The sequence below is a fragment of the Notolepis coatsorum genome (genome assembly GCF_963971535.1).
Source record: "Notolepis coatsorum genome assembly, chromosome: 18".
Classification (NCBI taxonomy): domain Eukaryota; kingdom Metazoa; phylum Chordata; class Actinopteri; order Aulopiformes; family Paralepididae; genus Notolepis; species Notolepis coatsorum.
In genome coordinates this window covers 82,965,217-82,973,754 of record NC_140182.1, presented here as the reverse complement: position 1 = coordinate 82,973,754, position 8,538 = coordinate 82,965,217, and positions in this window count along the sequence as shown.

The window sequence follows — 8,538 nt, the reverse complement described above, 5'->3', positions numbered from 1 at the left end:
TGCGCCATTTTGAGGTCTACATTTCCATCATCTCTCTAATGTCCCGCGATTCGGGCATTAATTTACAACATCCTATACTAAATTAAGCAGTAGACTGCGGAAGCCAGACATGTGGTGAGGCTTTTTACACCTGAAATCAGTGCTAAATATTCTAGGCTGCTATGTCAGCAAGTATACTTGGCCTATCGTTCACACGTGGCTGAGTACTTGGGCATGAGGCATTAATTAATTGCAGATGTGTTCATTTCCACATTGCTTTCTCTTTTGTTTCAGGCCAGTCTTGATGGACAGCTTTGTCGCAGAAAAGCTTATTGAGTGGCAATTGCCAGAGCTCACAGACAGTTTTAAAGGTGAGCATTTTTACTTTCTTGACCATGAAAATGTTTCCATGACAAAGCAGTATTGTATAGGGTTTCAACACACATGCAGGCACACACACATTATTCTGTTCTTCATCTTGGTTCTCTGGTCCTGCCAGCCTGGTCCTGTGTTGGAGTTAGCTGCCACTGGATGGCACTGAAATTACTGTAAAAGTATTTTTGTTTTCTGTCTTTGTCTTTCAGATCAAGATATCGATGAGGAGGCGTTTCACCTTTTAGATGGCGAAACAAAATCCAGAACCTCATCCCCAAAATAGGCCCCAGGCTCAAGTTCTCAAAACTTTACAGAGAATTTGTAAGTGATCACTAAGTGTTCTAACATCAAGGCAGATGGCGTATACATGCTTTAAATGCAAAAGGCTAATTCCTGGTGATGCCAAGTCTCTCTTTTCACATTTACGAGTAGCACACAATATAATACAAGACTGATGCAGAGGGCTTCCAAGGTTCTTTAAATCATTCTTACTTATTACAGAGGGCTTGTTTCCCACATCACAAAAGCCATAATCAAAGCTGGTGATACGATAGTTTAGCTTATCTAGTGAGATAAGCTTTTGTTCTATGAGTGCATTTAACACAAGTTTAAATTCGTATGGCCCTACCCCTTCGAGGATGTCATGCATTATGTCCAGTGCCATATTGTCCGTAACATGATAAAAAGACAGACTGTTGAGGACACTGTCTCTTTTAAGGCCTGTCTGAGAGGGGTTGTCTGTCCGTAAATCCTCTGCGTGAGTATTCACATCTCGGGACAGCGTATCGTCTACCTGTGTCTGTACTTTCAAGACATTCAAGTGTATTTTGCATAAACTGCACACATGGTTCCCCAAAAAACTCTCTATGTAACCAAGTATTGCGTTCAATCCTAAATTGTCTCCCACTACCTGAACAACGGCGAATTTGACAACGCCTTGGAAGCTAGGCGTGTTAACAGTTATGCCATCCCTCTCAAGACACTTTAGTTCTTCCACAATAGGGCGCAACACTGCATCAATGCCATAGGTATTTGCATCATCTGATTTATAGACTGCCAACAAGAAGTGTGACTGCAAATTGGATAGGATGTCTGGTGGCAAACTCTTCAAGATAAAATATATAAATCCTAACTTGTGAACCCCAGTCTTTGACCCGAGGGGGTTCACAGTTTCACAATCATCATTGTATAACAGCAATGGGATTGACACCTCTTTCAAAAAGAGTGGAGGATTTTTACAGAAATCTCCATCAAATATATCCTGAAGAGCATCACTCTCTCTCTGTTGCCATTCCATCATGGCCTGTAAAACACCAGGAAGCTCCAGTATCTTGACCAGAAGACGCTTTAGTGGAATACGCTGAAAGGTATATCAGTCAGAGCAACTTGTCGAACGGTGCCAGTGGCAGAGTCTCTCCACTGTACAAAGGTTTGGTTATCGGAGAAACACTCCTCAATTGGCTGGATGAAGTTCCCAGAGTTAGTAAAATACCTAATCTGTTTATAGTCTGTCTCCAGACCCTCGAAAGGGTTAGCTGCATCTAAAAAGTCCTGCCTGAGCTCCTCTACCTGTGGGTTTTGATCATGCCCAAACTGACTGAAAAGCGACATGGTCTTTGTTTGTAGTCTGCTTACTAAATCTCCAATTAAACTTGAGGTTTGCTGAACCACAACATTTATATTTGTAAAGGTCTGGGAAGATTTTGATCTAAGATAAGCTATAAAATGGGCTACTCTCTCTGTGATTCCCTCTTGCTCTAGTTCGTCCCATTCATCATCATTATCTTCATCTTCCTCCATGGCTTATCGACATCAGATAATGCAATGCTACAGTTTCATGTGTGGGTCTGTGTTAAGCCACAACACAGAAATTGGTCCAGGGTATGCTACCTTTCTGGCTCATTTTGAAGGCTATAATGAAATTCAAAGTGGTCTCACAGGAATCCCCCTTTTCGCTGAATTGTATGTACCGGCCAGGGTCACTGTTAAGGGTACAACATACAGACCAGGCATGACAGTGTTTATGTCCTATGACCAAGATGGAGAGCCTCAGTTTGGGCTTATTAAAGCCATTTTGGTTTTAGAGCCATCTGTAAAGCTAGTTGTTCAGAGGTGGGAGACAATGGGGTTTGAGAAGCATTTATTTGCTTACAGTGTGATCCAAACCAAATATCTGTTGGCTATCGATGTGAAAGAGCTGCTTGATCATCACCCACTACATGCAGTCCAGTCATACAGAGATGTTGACACTTTATTCATCTCTCTGCGCTATAGATGTTTTTAGACTGTGAATGGCCATCTGAATGGCCACTGCCACTTGTAAATAGTGAGGAAAAAAATCAGGAAAAAAACACTGCCTTGATTTACTAGAAACACAGTGATAGCCTACAGTATATATTCCGAACATATTTTGAATAGTTAGTCTTTAGTTTCATGCTGTGGACTGCCTTACTCTGCTACAACTCTTCGATGACTGAGATACATTGTTGGACTGCTGGGATGGGGAAACTCCTTGGACTACTGAGATGACATTAATTGTTGTAAGTAAGAATGTGTTTAATTAAAAATAGTTCTACAACTAAACACTAACCACTTTAAACCCTATGACAAAATAAATCTTCACCAGTATTTAAATTTGTCCATGTGTGTAGGCTATTGGCCATCTTGGGTGTCAATCGGTTAAATGGAAAACGACACTGCTGACTGCAAATATATTTTGTATCTGTACACAACAACTCACTTTAACCTAAAATGCCTCTAAGCTGATAACCTTTCTTTGCTGCAAAAGGCTTCAAATGCTGAGCCACCTGCAACAAGCCTTGTTGCTACCATATCCCCCATGGAGGAATCTGCAGCTTCTGGATCAAGCCAGGAGGTCTCCACCATAGAGGAATCGAGGGCAGCAGACCAGATTGTGATTCTACGACCGGTTCCACTATTTGTAAGTTGTTCAAGAAGCATGGATGGATCTGGAAGCACTTGGAGCCAGTACATATCTCAGAACTTCAATACTTAAACTAACTCATCTATACTCTTGTCAGTATTTAGACCGTGGCTATGTAAGTTTTCTTCCTCCAGCCTAGTTCATAGAGAAATGGAACATTTGATGAGTAGTAAATATTAGTAGAAAATAAGGAGTAATTTTTCTCTCGCATCACATACAGGACACCCAATGTTAACCCGTTGAGTAACAAGTTTTTCTACAACTCAAGTTCAGACCCATGTTGCTCTATTTCAGTAGCACTAAAAGTGAGTTTTATTTATTGTATCAGAAACTTCAGAATGTAATCTTTCAAAAGAGACCAGGATCATGCATGTGCTATAAGTATAAAGTATAGTATTTTGTGTTGTGTTTGTAAATAGCTGTTTAAAAAAAATTATGGCATTTTACAATACAACACTTTCCATTCCTGCACGAAAATCAATCAGATCCAATTTGATTGTACTCCAGGTACAGGGTTGATGCATTTTATCCCCCCCCCCCCCCCCCCTGGTCTTTGTTTCAGGTACAGGACTTTTTCCATAATTTAAGCATAACATTGCAAAGGGTGACAGAGTTCTATCTTGTCTTATCGTTTCCAGGACATATGGTGCATCAAAGGCCAGAAGGGAATGAAGAATGGCAAACCTTTCTACTATCCAGCTACTGGATTCATTGAAGAAAGGCTTCGGAATGTCCGAAAGAGGCAGGGTTCTGGGTCCAGACAGCGAATGCCTGAAGCCAACGAGCCACCCAGGGCATACATACCAGGTAATACCTGGGGTCGGCAAAAAGGGCCATGTTTTCCTGTGTCCCCAGGGGGTAACTATATTCTTCACCAGGGGGAGCTTACTGCACATGAATCCTCAAGGGGGGCTCCATGGAGCAAAAATGGCTGATTCCTGACTTTACCTCGTTTAATATACCTTGTTGAACCCCTCACCAAAACATGCAACAATGCTGGGCAATAGCACCTCCCTCTGGTCAGCCGGGGCGCCTGACTGGAGGGAAAGGATCTGATTGTAATAATGTGCTAAGTCCTACTGGTGAAAATGGGTTACGAAATTGGAGATCATTTTTAGATAGTTAATTTACAATGTGTTGTATATGTTTCTATAGAATCGACCCTGCCAGAAGAAAGGGCCCAGCAGCAAACGGAGTGGCTGAAACATAACCTGGAGCCCTTCACTCAAGTTCAGGAGTACATGAAGGACACCGTCCTCTACAGAGCCAAGTGGATTCGGGGAAATCACTCCAAGGACATAGAAGAGGTCATAATGGAGTACCCTCGCCTCACCAGCCCAGGCATGGTATGGATCTACTGTAACATATTGCATCTACAAGGTTTTGTACTGCTTTACTGCTCTGTTGGAACACTCCCCCAGATATTGATAGATCAAAACACATATATACTAAGGCTGTCAAAGTTAACGCGATATTAACACGTTATCGCCCGATTCTATTAACGCCACTATTTTTTTTAACTCACAATTAACTTTTAAGATTTCTTTTTACTAGACTATACTCAGGTGTATTATTGATGCTCTCATTGATACTATGTTTGTTTCTGAAATGTGTGTGTGTGTGAGATATAGAGAGAGAGGGGGGGGTGAGAGAGAAGGGAAGGGGCAAGAGAGAAAGAGAGCTGGGAGAGTGTGTGTGAGAGAGAGGGGGGGGGGGTGTGCGATTACTCAGCCCTTGTGTGGGTGAATGTAACAAGTTCCTAACATTTTCTTTCCCCTATTATTTCATGTACACTTTATTCATTGTTTTAATGAATTTTCTTTCTTTTAAGTTATTTTGTGCATCACTCTGTTTTGAATTTGATGCAAATTTGCAATGCATGAGGGTCATCCTTTTGTGTTAAATGACTGCATAACGAAAGCATTTGTTGACTCGCATGTTGATAAGAGAGTATTAAAACGTGGAACTTGAAAAAGATCCGTTTAAGGTAGAAAACATTTGATTAATTTGTGATTAATCGCGAGTTAACTATGGACAATCATGCGATTAATCATGTTAAATATTTTAATCAGTTTGACATGAAAGCACTTTTTGATGTCCACACGCCGTGACATGTATATGCAACAAGTGTAATAAATGTTGAAGTTAAATGTATTCTACGCCTTGGTCTGTTCTTTTCATTGATTTCAGCACATTTAGACTGTTATACCTTTCAATCAAGCATCTGTGCCAACCTAATGTAGTGTACTAACTATAGCAGTTGTGTTAATAGGCCCTTTTCACAGCAGCCATCTTGACACAGCAGGGTAAACCTACATCCTGTGAACCAGACTGACACATGTGTAACTAATCATGTTGCTGTGTCCATCTGTTGGTCAATCGTTGTCAATCTGGCTCACAAGATGGGTGCTGTGAATAGGGTCTATTTGACCCTTTTGATGTAATCCAAGATTCAGTCAAAGCAACTATTTTGACCATTAAAATGGGTCGTTTGTATAACCCAATACGGGGTCAAATCAACTAGGAGGTTGGGTTATTTTGACCCTTAAAATGGGTCGTTTGTATAACCCAATATGGGGTCAAATCAACTTAGAAGTTGGGTTATTTTGACCCTTAAAATGGGTCGTTGGTATAACCCAATATGGGGTCAAATCAACTTGGAAGTTGGGTTATTTTGACCCTTAAAATGGGTCGTTGGTATAACCCAATATGGGGTCAAATCAACTTGGAAGTTGGGTTATTTTGACCCTTAAAATGGGTCGTTGGTATAACCCAATATGGGGTCAAATCAACTTGGAGGTTGGGTTATTTTGACCCTTAAAATGGGTTGTTAGTATTCGTTTATTTGACCCAAGTTATGGGTCAAATGAAATAACCAATAATATTGGGTAAAATTAACCCACACACTGGTCGGGCCCTTTTTGACCAGTGAATTGGGTCAAGAATAACCCAAATTGGGTCAAATTTGACCAATCTGTTTTTAGTGTGTAATCACTGTAATTACAGCACCAAAGCTGTTTGTCTTACAAAGTAGGGACGTGTCATGGGGGTGATATATGTCAACCCCCTGAGAAAATAACATTATCCTTCTGACTAATGATTCAATCTAGTAAAAATCGACCTGTTTCATGATTTTAGATGTCTATTTTAAGTGTATTATTGACACTCAACCAATAAACAAAAATTCAGAATTCAATAGGATTATGTGATATCACTTAAGGAACATTAACACTATGCAACAACCATCAAATGCACTCACAACACACACATCCAAACGCACACACTCCCTTTAAACAAACAACCCATTGCATCACCCACTCTCCCCACTTTAGAACACCTAAAGACACTTTATATTTATTGGTATTGGATTTGCAATGCACCCCATACCTTTGTAGACCTTACTGTAAATTATGCCTAAATTGTACCTCACCCCCATTTCTGCTTTGTACTATATATTATTGTATATTAGTATTGCATAGTATATTGTATGGTAACTCAGTTACTTCTATTATGCTTACTATTTTATTTCATAAAATAACAGAAAGCGTAGCAGATAGAAGCATTTTGTATAAAAGTATTCTGTACTTCTGTATGACAACTATTAAAGAAACTTAAAATTCTTGTTCTTTACATGCACCAAAGTACATTTACCCTAGTTTCTGCTAAATATCCTGCAACATGTTTTCATATGACATTGATATAAATACAAATACACTGTATTTGTAATACACTGTTTAGAAGAATACTATTTGCAAATATTATGGCTGAATTACTCGTGTGTAGCATATTAGAAGTGCATTCTTGCATGACAATTGGTAGACCTTTTTACCAGGTATTCATTTGAGATCATAGATCCCCTTTCTTAGCTAGACCTGGTTCCAATTGACAGCCACAACAAACACCTAATAATACACAATTTCTGAACATTACATTTGAGGTGGAGCAAACTATATTGAATGGGTTTTTTGGGGCAAAAGAAAGATGGAAGGTATTGATGGTCTACAGTTTCAAAGTTTTTGAAAGTCCTTTACAGACATAGCTAACATAGAAGGTCTAGCTATCACATGAATGCCTTTTCCCCATACTCTGTGCTAATTTCTGTGGTACTGTGACATTAAATTGGGGGGTAGATGTGTTGGTGAGGTCTGAACCATGCTAAAAAGGGTATTTGACCTAAAAATGTAGGCTTAGCATTGATACAGTGTATGGACATTCAGGCTTTGAAGTGATCTATATCCAGAAATAAGTCTTAATTTAAGACATATGAAATACCATATTGAAACAGCTTGGACAGACACATATTTTCAGGACTGTTTTCACAAACAGTGCTGTATTTGTAATCTGCTATGTCCTAAATGTATCGATGTAGCATTACAGTCTATCTGTATGTCATGTATGCCCTAATGTATTGAAAATGGGGGACTCTGATGTAAACAAGACCAAAAGTCTTTCTCTGATCTGCTACCTCTTAACCTCGTCATAGACTCATTTTCCAGTCAACATTGTATTCGTTTTACGAAATAAGAAATACAGCTATCTCTATGGTCAGCAATGTGTCCCAAACTGTCAGCAGACAGACACCCTAGCCCTGGACATCTTCAGACCCCGGTCTGAGTCAATCTAGTAAATTAGTTCCTTCCCCTTTTAAAAACATCTCATATAATATCTTGAATTTCCTTCAAATGTCATCTAGTCTTGGAACAAGTCAAATAATCTGAAATTAATAAATAATCTGCATGTTCTCATGAACCTACTATGTGTTTTATTGCTACACGATAACAATTCTAATGATTCTAATGATTTTATGCTACATTCATAAACGTTAACCCCTAGCCCCCTAACTCAGATATATATGTTGTGTGAATTAAATGGATGGAATTGAATGTCCATTGTACAAGTGCCCCATATAGGTTAGAATAATAGAACGTTTTTATTAACCATAGCCTTTGTGAGTAGGCTTGACGTTACAATGGATTTGGGATTTGATCCGTTAATTCTAGTACCTGTTTTAAAATTGTGTTCATGTGAACCCATCCATTGTGTGAACTAAAAATATGCTACGAGTATAATGTTGTATACTAACTTTCATGTTACAAAGATATAAAACCATTTGTATTTGAATGTTGCCTGTAACATCTGAGTCTGCATGTCCTCTAATCTTCACGCCCCATGCGGTGTTTTGACACCTAACAAGGCCCCTGTTCACACCCCTCACACACACTGAGATCCTCACAGACACA